The sequence below is a fragment of the Macaca nemestrina genome, chromosome 14 (assembly GCF_043159975.1).
Source record: "Macaca nemestrina isolate mMacNem1 chromosome 14, mMacNem.hap1, whole genome shotgun sequence".
NCBI lineage: Eukaryota > Metazoa > Chordata > Mammalia > Primates > Cercopithecidae > Macaca > Macaca nemestrina.
This window is the reverse complement of record NC_092138.1, coordinates 42,777,986-42,793,406: the sequence shown is the minus strand read 5'-3', so window position 1 is coordinate 42,793,406 and position 15,421 is coordinate 42,777,986. Positions and strand designations below refer to the sequence as shown.

The following is a 15,421-nucleotide window of genomic DNA, read 5'->3' as shown; positions in this document are numbered from 1 at the left end:
ACTGGGGGTTGTGGTGTTTAGCTCGGATCTACTAATATAGAAGGAGGGGAAAATAGCATGTGGTGTATATGAACAGTATGGATTGGAGGGTGGGTAATTAGTCATCTCTGCCACAATTTGTTTGGGAGAATTGCTTATAGATGGGGTAAAATTTAACCCTGGAAAGGACTTTAAAGGTTATAAAGTCTCATCCATCTATGTTCCTAAATTCCCTTACAAGAACAGGGGAACTTAATTGAAATGCAATAATCCTTTACCAAACCTATTTATCCCAGCTGTGCTTTTGACAAGTTTTGATGTATATGCAGAAAAATGTATTGTAGTTACATGTTCAACATTAAGTTTTGCTTTATTCTTCTATTCAGCAAATATTTATTGATCCCCTAGATGAAGATACTGTAGTAAACAACAGGTAGAAATTTGTGCCCTCATAAAACATGCATTTCTGTGTGGGGTGATACACAAGAAAACAGTTAACGAAATACATGGTGTACATTGTGTAGATTGTGATAAATAACTTGGAAAAAATAAAACAGAGAAGAAGATATTGCAGTTATGACTAGGGTGGTCAAGAAAAGCCTCATTGAGAAAGTGACACCTGAGGAAAAGACTAAAGTCAGGTGAGGAAGCTGTATGCCTGTCTGCTTGGAAGGTAGAGAGAAGAGGGAGATGAAGTCAGGGTAGTCACAAAAAGCTAGAACATATGGGGCCTTCTACACCATGGTAAAATTTGGGGGTTTGAGCTGAGTACAGTTTTGATCTGACGTATGTTTTAGGATGATCTCTGCCTTGCTTTGTTGAACATAGACTGCAGGGAAGCAATGGTAAAATCAGGAACACCAGTAAGGAGGCTGTTGCAGTAATCCAGGTGAGAGGCAGGAGAATAGATGTGAACTTGATGATCAATGTCTGATTGTTGAATATATTTTAAAAATTGAGCATTCAGTTTTTGCTGATGAATATCTGCACGTGATCATCAATAAGGGAGGGTGTGTGGAGGCTATAAGGCATCTACTCCGCGTCAGGAATGAATAGACTGTCAGACTAACTGATGGACTATAGACTATCAGTTAATGTTTTCCTTGCTTTTCATACATGGATGTAATATCACACCTTCAACCCACTGGTTTTTCTAGAGTCTAATTTATCAACCATATTCATTGCAACCTTTTCTGCTGCTTTTAAAAATGTCACCTCTTACCTTTGGAATCAGATTGTCCAGGCGTGGAATACAGAAATAAAAATCATAAACAACCTTTGTGAGGATTCCTATTGCTGTGGTTTCAATGTTTACATCCCCTCAAAATTTATATACTGTAGTACTTACCCCCAAGATGATAGTATTATAAGGTAGGGCCACTAGGAGGTGATTAGGCCATAGGGGCAGAGCTCTCATGAATGGGCTTAGTGCCTTTATGAAAAAGGCCAGAAAGAGACCTCTCTCCCATTTTACTATGTGAGGACACAGAAAGAAGGCACTAGCTATGAGTCAGAAAGTGTCCCTCACTGGACACATTCAGAAATAATGCTTTACCAGCTATCTGGGCATCCCTCAGCTCAGGCAAGTTAGCACATAAAATTAACCATCACACTTATGTACTTTAAAGTTTGATTACCACTGCCTTAGAGCTCAGGGGAAAAATGCCTATTTCTTTTTGCATGCATAGCTTCCCAAATGTTTGAATACAGCTCTACATATATTTTCCTCCTTATCCTACACCAGCTTCTTCACACTCCCTGGACAAATATCCACAGTCCCTTCCACCTTAAATGAAATGTTTCCACATGCATTTCCCCAAGAAATGTATACACTTTAATATTATATTAAGTAGCATGGGAGTAAATAGTTTTAGCCCTTGTCATCCTCCTACTAATAAGTTTATTTGTAAGTTATTTTCATTTTTCCTTTTTCTCATTTTATGAATAGCTTATATTTTATTTATAAAAATGTAATTAACCCAAGCAGCAAGTCAATATTTTATATTGCAAGTTGTATATAGTTTATAATATTTTTTAAAAATTCATATTAAATGTCTTTTATTGAATATGTTCCCATTAAAATGTAGTATGAGTTACATACTAGATTCATTTATAAGGGAGTTGGGGAAAATGTTGCCCTAATTTCTCTCATCTTAAAACTCATTCTCTTCTAAGGGTTTGTTCACATGCCATCTCTAAGTTGTTAGTTTTACAAATCCAAGTAATTTCAAAAGATTTTATGCTTTTGGATTGGTAAAATATTAGGGGTTATACCTATGTGGGAATTTTTAAATAGGCATCCATTATATTTTTCTTATACTTTGAAATAATATTTGGTTTCAAAGGTTTACTTTAACTGAATGAATAATCAACATATCTGCAAATGTGATTAAGACCCTTAAATTCTACTTTACCTTTTTCAGGTGCAGATTATTTTTAAGTAAAATGTATATGGCTCATAATAACCATTTGGTGACATAATGGAACACAATTTAATTATGTGGAAAAATGGGACATTATATATGCTTTTATTTTGCTTTAAAGGTAGAGGTTGGCATATTATATTTAAATTAAAATTGTTACAGGATAACTTGAATTCTATTCAACTGTAACATTAAGCTGTTATTCTGTTTGTTTTTATTTCTCTTTCTTTTAATCTGCAATAGCCATAAATTTAACTTAACAAAATCATCACATTTTCCACAGAGCAGTCTAGCCCATCTCTTCCATACGTGACTTTTTCTTTTCTGCACATTTCTTCCCCCTAGGTATTTACTTTTAAATTTTTATGTAATATTTTAATTGAATTTTTAATATACACTATTGTCTTGTCTGTTTATTTGTTCCTTAAGCTTTGTCCTGTGTTCTATTCAAATGCTAACTCATTTAAAGTGGATCAAAAACATGCATATTTGGCCTAGACTGGTATTTTCATAATAACATTCCTCTTAGTTAAGTAGCAGAATCACTGACTTATACAAAGTTAAAAGCTAGAAGAAAGGATATGGAGTTGTGGTACCTTATTTTACAACCCAGCTTTGCTGCATTTCTTATGAAAGTCCCTGAAATTCTCTGTCTTCAATTTAAAAAAAAAAAAAAGCTATAAATAGGATATAGCTATTTCATATGATTGTTGTATGATTCGTAAGATAATGTACTTGAAAAGACCTGGCTTGGTCCTCAATATTACTGGAAAAAAATACTATCAACTTTTTTCTTTTATTGTCTTCAAATATAATTAACCAGTGATGTGTGTGTGTGTGTCTGTGTGTGTGTATCTCCCTCTTGTCTATCTCTTTCTGGCTCTCTCACTCTTTATATATTTATACACACACATATACACACACAGAATATATATATCTGTCCTACACACATAAACATATACATGTACATATGTATGTTTGTGTAATATATACTGTATATATGAAACAGTTAATTCTTTGGGCTGGTTTTAGATATAGGTATTTGGCTTTTTGTTCTAATGTTAAATTTCTTCTAAGAGTAAACTTCAGTTCTGAAAAATGGCAACTTTATGGTCCACTCTGACTGAGAAATGCTTGCTATTGGCAATGAAAACTGTGTGAAATCTGACAGCCTCACCCCAAAGTAAATTTGGGCAGACTTTTTTATTTGACTTAGCCCTCATGAGTGCACACCCATTGAAATGGGTTCCAAAATAGGCAGTGCTTTTTATCACATTTTGCAAACACAGCTTAATTCAGCATAAACTGCCTTGCCTTGCATAGTTTTCACCCAGATTCATATATAAGATCAATGTTGCTTTAAATTTAGCCCTTGGTTTTACTGTAAGTTCATGACCTTGTAGAACAAAAATTAAATTCGTAAAATTGGCTTTGGCTTCAACTTGGAAACCAAGCCCATATTTATGAAAGTTCCCCATTTCCCTAGAAATATTCTATTGTGCTTACTCTCTGGAGTTTCCAGAAGGCAATATAATTTGGCTAATAAAAACTGAGAAATTACTACTGTAAAGAAAAAATGATAACTGTCTTTTAATAATACATTGTGATGTAACCTAGTTTTAATTGTGGGACTTCTCACTTCTGATTTTTAAGAACCTGTCCAATAGAGAACACATAGCAGCAACATCAAACAACAGAGATCAACCTGTGAGGGCTCGAAAACTGGGGGCGCTGTGGCTGTGTTCATGTATTTCCATCGAGGGGGTATGATTGTCATGCTAATGTATAAGAAACAATGTATATTAATTAAACTGTATTTCCCCACATTAATAAAGTTGCCTGTTACAAATTTAACACTGTAAATAAATCAGCTTATAAAATGTTATGAAATATAAAACCATTCTGTAGAGGCAAGAATAGACACTTGTAATTTATGTTACTGAAATTCTTTAATAAAATAGCCACACCTTGAAGAATGCCAGTTAGATAGTAATTGGTATACAATTAAGGACTCTCTGTGGGGACAAACTCTCAAAAAGAATGAATAACCTGTATCAGGGAACAATAATTGGAGTTCTCTGTACTCCACTGCTTCAGTCTAATGCTGGCAAGAGAGACCTCTTTGGCCCACTGCTGGCACTCAGGGCTGAAGAGGTGGCTGAGGCTTCTGAAAAAGGAAGATAATTAGAATGTTTGTGCAAGTCTCTGGTGGCTTTTGAATACCTCACTCATGTTTGACTCATCAGTGCATTTTTGTCACACCAATTATAAATTTAGTGGTTTAGTCATGATGAAAAGACAGGTGCAACATTATCTTTTGGTAGAAAGAACAAGGAGACCCGTATGATTTCAATCTTGGATGAAAATCACCAGTTGCCAAAATAAACAAAGTGTTTTCAAACCTGGTTCTCACCTCCTCTCATATGCAATTCCTTTAAAAATCGTGTTTTATATTTCTGTTATCTACTATCTCTGAACTGATACTGATATAAAATAGTTTTTGATTCCATTGGTGTCTACACAACAGTCCCAACTAATTTGAAATAGAAAGTCATATAGCATAAAATATTATTGCTTTCATGTCTTACTAAGAATAACTATCATAGTATCCTCTCCCTGCCTGGTGTTGGTGGTTTGTTCTCAGAAGCTTGTGTGAGGACCGCTGATAGGAAGATGTCTTCAGGAAATGCTAAAATTGGGCACCCTGCCCCCAACTTCAAAGCCACAGCCGTTATGTCAGACGGTCAGTTTAAAGACATCAGCCTGTCTGACTACAAAGGAAATATGTTGTATTCTTTTACCTGCTTGACTTCACTTTTGTGTGCCCCACAGAGATCATTGCTTTCAGTGGTACAGAAGAATTTAAGAAACTCAACTGCCAAGTGATTGATGCTTCTGTGGATTCTCACTTCTGTCACCTGGCATGGATCAACACACCTAAGAAACAAGGAGGGCTGGACCCATGAACATTCCTTTGGCATCAGACCCAAAGCACACCATTGCTCAGGATTATGGGATCTTAAACGCTGATGAAGGCATCTCATTCAGGGGCCTCTTTATCGTTGATGATACGGGTATTCTTCAGCAGGTCACTGTAGTGACCTCCCTGTTGACTGCTCTGTGGATGAAACTTTGAGACTAGTTCAGGCCTTCCAGTTCACTGACAAACAAGGGGAAGTGTGCCCAGCTGGCTGGAAACCTGGCAGTGATACTATCAAGTCTGATGTCCAAAAGAGCAAAAAATATTTCTCCAAGCAGAAGTGAGTGCTGGGCTGTTTTAGTGCCAGGCTGCAGTGGGAACCCCTGAGAACAAAATCTCCTTTGTATTTTTTTTTTCCATGAGTAAAATACAAGACTTCAGATTCAGCCGAATTGTGGTGTGTTACAAGGTAGGCCTTTCCTACAGGGGGTGGAGAGACGAGCCTTTCTTCCTTTGGAAGTGATGGCCTGAATTGTGTTGTGGGGAGGCCACTGATTGTATGATGTGTCAGTAGAGAGCATCAACCCATTGATCTTTTGTGGTTTGTTTTAAACTTGAACTGAGAAAAAAATAAAAGAATATCATAATGTATTTTCTTATTTTAATTTATTTTATCAGCTATTTAAATAACAAAAGTAATACATGCTGTTGTCAAAGCAAAAAAAAATCAAAACAGGTATACTCAAAAAATGGTAAATGGACTGTACTCTTACTCCCTCCAATCAGATTTCTCCAGTATACTCAGTGCTTGTAACTTGTTTTAAACTCTTCTGTCTTTATTCCAACAAATAAATAACTTTGAAAACATGTAGATATTTTCTTATTTTCTTTTTACAAAAATATGGTTATGCAGTATACTTTATGTTGGAACTTGCTTTTCTAAAACCAGTGTAGCATGTATATACCTCAGTCTTTCTGTATACAAATGTTTTATAATTTATTCAGCCTGCTTCTATTAGTAGACATGTATGTTTTTTCTCTTTTTTTCTATTATTTTCCTTTTCTTCTCCTACTATAATGATGTGTACATAAACATTCTTTTACAAATATCCTAACATATAACTCTATATTATTTTCTCAAGGCATGGGGAAACTACAATACAAGAGTTCCCTAGATGGGATTTCTAGGTCAAAAGATGAGCACATTTTAAGTTGTAGTATATTCTTACATGTTCCTTTCATATAACATATTGCATTTTAATTTTTATTTTATTTTACATGACTGCTTCTTCACTAGGTTGAATTGCCAGAGGGTAAGGACTCTTCTATTTATCTATGTAGCTAGCAACAAACATTTTTTATTTTTTTAAATTCTGAAAATAGAAGGTTTGATTAGTCAGCCATATTAACATGACTGTATTGTTCCTTTTCTACTCCCTTGTACTCTATCTTAATTGAAAACACCTTCCTTAGGACTGAAGCTGTCATTGGTTCGTACCTTTTGTTAACATTCACAACCCCTATAGTGTGTCACAGATCAATGATTTGTTAAATGCTGCCCTATAATCTTAGCTGACTATTTGTGCACTTTGTTGCTGTTGTGAATCCATATTGACCACATTTTCTAAATGATCATTCTGTTCACTGTGTATTGAGGATACAGTTAAAGGTAGGAGGCAGTAGCTTTCAACTTGGCCGCACATTGGAATCAAATGCTTGAGCTCCACCCATGTCTGCTTGAATCAATCTGGGAGGACAGGATGGCAGCCCAGGCAGTTGTGTTCTTGAGAATTTCGCTAGGTAATTCCTTCATTAATTAGTGCAGGATCCCAAGATAATCACTTTCACTGGCTTTTTCCAGCTGCTTGAAGTTTATAACAATATTACATTTATTGCTTATAACAAAAACAGGCATACAACAGGAGGTAAAACCAGTAGGCTTTATCAAATGCCAGGCATTGTGTTGGCTTATGTACCACAGATTCAGCTCATTAAGGCCATTGCCCTGGAATCAGTGAGCTCACTGTTTAGTTGAAGAGGCCATCCATTCATGTGGTGTCATGATGGAGGTGTGCCTAAAGGCTATTTTAACAGGCAAACACCCAGATAAGAATAAGCCCCATCGAGGTAAATTTCTATACATGGTGCTACTCAACTGTATTGGTTCACTTAACGTAAGTCTTAACTTCATTTGACAGTGATCATGACAAAAATAATATACAATTTTGCATATATGGTCAGATTTAATAAACAAAAAGGGGAAAGGAAAGACACTGGGAAGCTTGCTGTTATTTAAGTTTTTCCCCCCAGAAAGAAGTGATGTTTGAGATGACTCAGCCTCTAGATTACTTGTCACCAACAATAATTAATATATTATAACAGCTATCATTTATTGGTGCTTGCTCTGTTCCAGACACTGTTCAGAAAGATTAACTCATTTGATTTTCACAAGACATGAGAGGGATACTATTAAATCCACTTTTAAAATGAGGAAACTAATGTACTGTTATGGGAAGTCAGGGACCCTGAACGGAGGAACCAGCTGGAGTTGAGGCAGAAGAACATAAATTGTGAAGATTTCATGGACATTTATCAGTTCCCAAAATTAATACTTTTGTAATTTCTTACACCTGTCTTCACTGCAGTCTCCGAACATAAATTGTGAAGATTTCATGGACATTTATCACTTCCCTAATAATACTCTTATAATTTCTTATGCCTGTCTTTAATCTCTTAATCCTGTTATCTTTGTAAGCTGAGAATGCACGTCCCCTCAGGACCATTATTGTACAAATTGATTGTAGAACGTGTGTTTGAACAGTATGAAATCTGATTGTAAAATGTGTGTTTGAACAATATGAAATCTGTACACCCTGAAAAAGAACAGAATAACAGTGATTTTCAGGGAAGAAGGGAAGATAACCATAAGGTCTGACTGCCTGCAGTGTTGGGCAGAATAGAGCCCTATTTTTGTTATTGCAGGGAGCCTATAAACGGATGTGCAAGTAGGATAAATATTGCTGAATTCTTTTCCCAGCAAGGAATATTAGTAATTGATACCCTGGGGAAGGAATGCATTCCTAGTGGGAGGTCTATAGACGACTGCTCTGGGAGTATCTGTCTTATGTGGTTGAGATAAGGACTGAAATACGCCCTGGTCTCCTGCAGTACCCTCAGGCTTACTAGGATTGGGAAATTCCAGCCTGGTAAATTCTAGTCAGACCAGTTGTCTGCTCTCGAAACCTGTTTTTGGTTCAGATGTTTATCAAGACAATGTGTGCACAGTGGAACATAGACCCTCATCAGTAATTCTAATTTTGCCTTCGCCTTGTGATCTTTATAGCCCTTTAAAGCATGTGATCCTTGTGACCTACTCCCTGTTGGTACACCCCATCCCTTTGTAAAATCCCTAATAAAAACTGGCTGGTTTTGTGACTCAGGGTCGTCATCACGGTCCTACCAATATGTGATGTCACCCCCAGAGTCCCAGCTGTAAAATTTCTCTCTTTGTACTCTTTCTCTTTATTTCTCAACACTTAGGGAAAATAGAAAGGACCTACATTGAAATATTGGGGGTTGGTTCCCCTGATAAGGTACAAAAAGTTTAAATAACTTTCCTGAGGTCACATAGATGAAAGGTGGCAGAGTTAGAATTCAAACCCAGGCCTCTTTTTAGAGGCCCTTTTTTTAACTCCTAGGTCATATATTGTACTGCTTTTCAAAGAAGAGTTTATTTTCTGGCTATGGTTATGTTCTAACATGTTCCATGTTTCTCTGTCTCTCCTGGGATGTGTGCACTGTATGTTAGCATCTTGCTTTCAGACCCATCTTTGTAAACTTAGAAAGTCCTTTCTTTTTTGACTTTGCAACTACTCTAAGTACAGTCTTTAATTAAGGAGGATTTTTCGGCAATTTCCCTGGGGGGTTTTCTTCCTTCTCATATGCTCTGCCAAATAATGAATGCTTGTTAAATTTGTTAATAATAATGTATGTGGGAGCTGCAGCTCACTGGCCTACTGTCCGTATTAGAGTTCTTTGAGTGTGTTTCAGCTCTTAGATGGAGACATTTTCCAAGCAGGGTTTGTTCCCTGCACTTTCTGTTGATAGGAGGGCATTGGAAATTTATTTTGGTAGGAAGAGCAAATATCTGTTGGAGCATGAACTAAAAATAAAACCCAGCCATTATACAAGATCATGGGGCTTACCTATAACACCAAGATTTGTTTTGTAGCTAGCCCTCTCCAAAATGAAGGCAGGACCTTGGCAGAGGAGGACACAAGGAACCCTTACATGTACCTACAGATCATTTTGTTAGATAGAGCCACATCCTTATGTCTTTATTCCTTTTTATCTTTTGCTCTGATTTCCATCTGTCCTTGTCTTTTACCTATGAAATTATTTGGAAAAACTTTGATCATCTTGGAAATGCCAATGTTTTGCTCACAGTGCCACCCCTGGGTGCTCCCTGACTTTCTTCTTGATGCCAGAAGGGTGCTTGGTTCTACACAGAGGCAGAAAGAACATTCTTTTTCCTGTTTGGTGGCACTTCCTTTTCTGTGCCCTCCTTTTCCCCCAAATACCCAAATATTCTTCACTGAAGAGTGCAAAACTTACGAGTTTCAGCACTTAATAATAGATGTCAAACTGTGACCAGAGGGATGAAGACAAAATAGATGTTAGAGGCTTGCCCATTCTTCCCCTTCTTTTTTCTAGGCTTTTCCTTTTTTTTCATTCCTCAGTTATAAAAACATCCAGGAATATGAATGGAGGTAAAAAAAATGCTATGGGATCACTGGAAGAGGAAGTGTAGTCTAACACCACCAACACCTGGCCAGAAATGTCTGGTTATATCCTTCGAAGTTTCCACAATCACAATGGTTTGAGACAGTTTTTAACCACTTCACTTCCTGCCCAATATCATATGAACTATATAAGGAGATGATGAGGATCCCAAGAACAGAAAAGAAGAAAGAAGGACAAGGAGATATGGGGCTTTATTTATGGCCTTCTGTAGTAGGTGGTGTTGTAGATGACACTTGAAATGTAGATGACACTTGGAAAGTGGCTTGAATTTAGCTAAAGAAGGAACTAATCAATGACAATACAGAAATACACTTCCCTTTCTTTCTATTTTTCCTTTTTCTCTCATTCCCCATTATTCTCATATTTTTATTTATTTTATTACTACTAAAGGAAAAGCTTAATACTCATGCTAGAAATAATAATACAAAGTAAAACTATCCCAAGGCTTAAAGTAAGTTTTGCCCAGTCATACAGAAACCCAACACTGTGTAATGTCCCCACCAGATGTTCAAGTAGCATTAATAATAATTTTATGTAAAGTTACTGTAATCCAAATAAAATTAATTAAACAAGTCAGAAAAAATTCTTATTGTGGTATTTCTATTTTTACTCTTTGTTGAGACATCTCAAACCAATGGAAAAGTTAAGAGAATAATACAAAGAACACCCATGTCTCACCCTTGCTAAGACTTGCTAGTTGTTAATTTCGCCACAATTGCTTCTCTCTCTAGGTATTTTATATTATATAAAATTATATGCATATAATTTTAATTTAATTTATGTATATATACATTTTATATAATAAAATGTGTAAATATATTTGTAAAATTATTTATAAATATATGAATATATGTATAATATTTATATAATTTTATGAAACATAAATATGTCTAATACATATAGACATATAATTTTTACTGAATCATTTGTATGTAATGTGCAGACATTATGATTCTTCACCTCTACATACTTCAGCATATATCTTCTAAGAACACAGCCATTCTCCTATGTGCCTTAATCACTCTCAAGCAATTTTACATCACTGTAATATTACCTAGTGTAAAATCCCTATTTCAAATTCCACTGATTGCCCCAATAATTTCCTTCCATCTGGGATCCAATCATGCATTGCATTTAATTGCCATTTTTTTTCTATTAATCCAGAACAGTCACCTCCTTTTATTGTCTTCAATGTCACTGATGATTTTGAAGGTTCCAGGCCAACTGTTTTGAAGAATGTGCCATATTCAAATTGTGATTAGATTCACAATTGAGTAAGAATAATTCATAGGCAACATGGTGCCCTGTGAAGGCTTTAATTTTAATTTGGGGAGTTTGATTCAGCTTTTGTGTTTCTGATCTTGGAATTTGAGATGTAATCAAAAGCATCAAATCATTATTTGAAGAGTTCGTTCTCTGGGTATGAACAGAAGGGACTCAGATATGTATTTTCTACTAACTTACAATTTAGGTCAACCAAGTAACTGAGCTCTCAAAGTCAGAACAAGTATGATGAGGTGAAATTAGCACAGTTTAAAACAGGTGGCTTAGGCTCAACACTGATTCTGTTGCTACTTATGAATTATTCCATCCTGGATAGCTTGTATGGATTATTCCATCTTGTATAACTTGTTTTGGTTCCATTCTCTCATCTGTATATGGTGGAATGATCCTGAGTCTTCCTAGCTCATAGAGATGTCGTAATGGTCAAATGAGATCCATATGTCCATGGTACAGTTTAGGTGTGCCTCTGCCTGTATGTCCATGTGAAGGAAAACATCCCTGGAGAGAACACTGATCCCCTGGTAATTGATCAAGACCACACTTAGTGTCCAGAGGATCGTGCAACCATTTCTTACTGTTTATTTATTTATTTTTTTGACTGCCTTTCAAAGACATGCTAACTTCGCTGACAGCCTCCCCACTCCCACCACCTTTCCTGTAGGCTTTCACTCATTGATGTGTCAGCAAGTTTTTTTCCACCAGCAAGCTGAACTACTTTTCAGAGTGAAACACTGTAATGCAAACGTTCTGTGGAATTTTAGTGATAAATGTAAAGTATAAAGGGAATTTGTAAGATAGTCTGACTAATACTCTGCTTTGAGTCATTAGAAACAGAATAGGGAAAAGTAAACCTGGTGGCATTGTTACTTTTCTGGCACGTAGTGTTGAAATACCACTTTTCTTACCATTTAGAAAACAGATTGTAGAAATTGCTGATTATCATGGTGTTCCCAAGTAAAGCAGAGATGGAGTTATAGGAGTTTATGTCAGCACATTCTGGACTAAAAGCAGAAGTAGAAAACATAGAAAATCAGTAAGTACTCTGTTAGAGTACATTGTATAGCTACCAAATTGCTTTAGAAGTTGATATTCTGAGGCAACAGGCAAAAGTCATCTTAATTTAAATAAGGTTTAGCTAAATAGAAATGAGGGGTTGCATAATTATGTGATTAACTGTTTCAGCATTCTGCCAACAGAAACATTTTCTTCCTAGAGTGAATTCCCCACTGTTCATTCTAACTTTAATGACTCAAGTAATGATTTTTATACTTCTCAGATAATTGAAGTACAATATGAAAATCATCACGTTATTGCTTATTTCAAAACTGTCAAATATATTGCTCCTGGTAGACTGTTTCTATGCAAATCTCTTTTTTGCAAGCCAACCAGGCACTTGGTTCTTTTTTTCTGCTATTAAAGGAAGAGTGCAGTGTATGTAACATACACAGAAAGAGGAAATGGAGGAGGGAATAGTATTGGAAGTATCTTTAAAATAGATAAAAATGTGTTTTAAACTGAAATTGAACAATGAATAGACTGAATTGGACAAATCAGAAAAATGTTTTATTTAATTTTCAATTCAAGTTTATGTCATCTTTAGTTCAAAAAACTTTCCTATTGTTTACTAAATAAAGCCCAAACTCCTTCCTCTGGTATCCATACGCCTTCAAACTCTGCTCCAATTGACTTATTTCCCATTTATACCTATTATACTTTAGGCATCTTTCATGTATACTTTTTTGTTGCATTTTTTAGTATAACCCAAACAATTTGCTATCACTCACAAAAAGTATGCTCTTCTATATTTATGCCTTATTATTTTTTATACAAAGTTTCCTTACCCTCTTCTCAACTTTTATGGTACTTTCATTTTGTCTGCTACTGGGAGCACAGTGTAGTAGATGCAGTGGTTTGCTAATCAGATCAATTTCCTACCCCCCCTCCCCGCCCCCTGCTTCTAAGGAAGTCTCATTTGCTCAGCTGCTGGATGTGTTGACTAAACACAGGTGAGTCCTAATCTAGGAATTCTCTGCCCAAGGAATCTCCTATGCCTAAAGTTGGGTTCCTTGCAGAGGTCAGCCCACATCGATGACTTGTTGAAACAGATTTGGCTCCTTTGTTTAAATTGAGAACAATTTAGAATGTCCATCCCAGGTCCAGAGCTCCCTGAGGGGACAAATAAGGTCTTTATTGCAACCGTATTGCAGTTCGACTTTTTCTTCTACCCAATCCAGCTTCCCTCACCCCCTTGCAGGTATTGTTCCTTACAGAACTCCCAAATAAACTGCATGCATGAAAATCTCTCTTTCAGAGTTGGGTTCCTGGGGAATTTAAAACAGACATTTGGTACCAGATGTGATTGGAGGAAGCAGATTCTAAAGTAACCTTTCTGCTGGGTTGCCCACTTGTTGGCTAGAAGTGAGAATGACATCACCCATGCTGTACCAGAGCAACTGTTCCACTTTCAACAGTGCTGAAAAGGGGTGAAATAAAAGTGGAATGAACCCAATAGTGGGCAGAATGTCTTATCTTTGAGAGATTTAGGGTAAATATTAATAGTACTTATGAGGATTATGAAATTTGCTGACTTTTGGTGAAGGTAAATATTGGAAATATTAATGAATGTCTGAGTGTGATCACCAATTTAGGGTGAAGTGTAAAGCCAGATGACCTCCTATACAGCACAAATGGTCTTTCATCTTTCTCAACACAGGAAGAAAAAGCTAAATGTCAGGCCCAGGACTTAAGGGAAGTAGAAAAGTATAGTGAGTTGAATTCTCAATCCCTGCAAGTCTTCTCTGTCAAGGTCAGGTTCATTACTGGCTGTGAACAAGGTCCTGAAACTTGGGATGGAGACATTCAGGTACATGCATTGAAAATTTTCAGTTTCCTTCTTCCCCTGAATCTTCTGGGGTTACACAAGTAGCCCATTCCTCTCTACCAAAGACTAATGCTCCTCCCTTACCTGGAGATGATGCATAGGCCTCTCCCTTGCAAGACAAAATTGAACACCCCAGAACCAACTGTCTTCTCCACTCTCAGCCATTAGACCAATTACGTAGGACAGACTCACAAAAAACTCTTGGTCTGGGACATTATAGGCATGCAGAGGGGAAGAAAGAGACCTCAGTGAGGCCTGACATGAAGCAACAGTGAAGAATACATATGAGTCTGAATCTTAAGAATACTGGAACAAAGTGAGAGGAGGGATTTAGGTTAGGCAATTAGAGAGGGAGGGTCTCGGCAGAAGAACAACAGTAATAGAAACACCTGCAGAACAGCAGCAACACCACCTCTGCAGCTAGCAGGAACATCAACAGTCATAGGGACACCCGTGGGACAGCACCCACACTGCCTCTGTGACTAAAGGGAAGAAATGTAGTTAAGAACGTCCCCTTGTGCCAGGAGGTCTGCTCAGAAGGGACTGTCCCAACCTAGGTGCAGGCACAGTAAATCAACCTAAATATCCTTAACCCAGCTCATTATAATGTCATTAACATGATATTAGCATTGCGGTTTTAGCCTCCTCCACCATGTGTGTTTCAATTAGGCACTCATGGATAATAACCAAGATGGAGTTACTATCACCAACTCCAGGCATGCACAGATACAACACCCCTAGGAGGTGTATCTATTGTATCTCCACCCTCTCCCATTTGGACAGAACCCACAGAAGACTTCCTTTTTCTTGCCACATAAAAGACCCAGAACTCAGTCCCATTGCTTACAACCCACTTTCAGGGTCCCTTTTCACTGTTGGGAGCTTTCCTTTTGCTTAATAAATTCTCCTCTGCCTTACTCACCTTCTGGTGTCTGCGTGCCTTGTTCTTCTTGGTCATGGGGCAAGAGCCTGGACCTCATTGAACTCAAGGGGGAAAAGGGGATTGCAACAAAAGGAAACGTAAAGTCATGTTAGGGATAGTTTGTTAATATGGAAGTACTTTTCTGTGATATGATATTTAATGCCATGATTAGAATTTTGGGAGATACAACTAACATGCTGTTAGGGTGA

At 36.9% G+C, this 15,421-nt stretch overlaps 1 long non-coding RNA gene and 1 pseudogene across 1 annotated transcript in view; both read left to right on the top strand.

The window, feature by feature from the left end:
* LOC139358302 (uncharacterized) overlaps nt 1-15,421 on the top strand; it is a 187,389-nt gene that overhangs the window by 66,317 nt on the left and 105,651 nt on the right. The window lies entirely within an intron of this gene.
* LOC105489103 (peroxiredoxin-1 pseudogene) lies at nt 5,057-5,788 on the top strand (annotated as a pseudogene).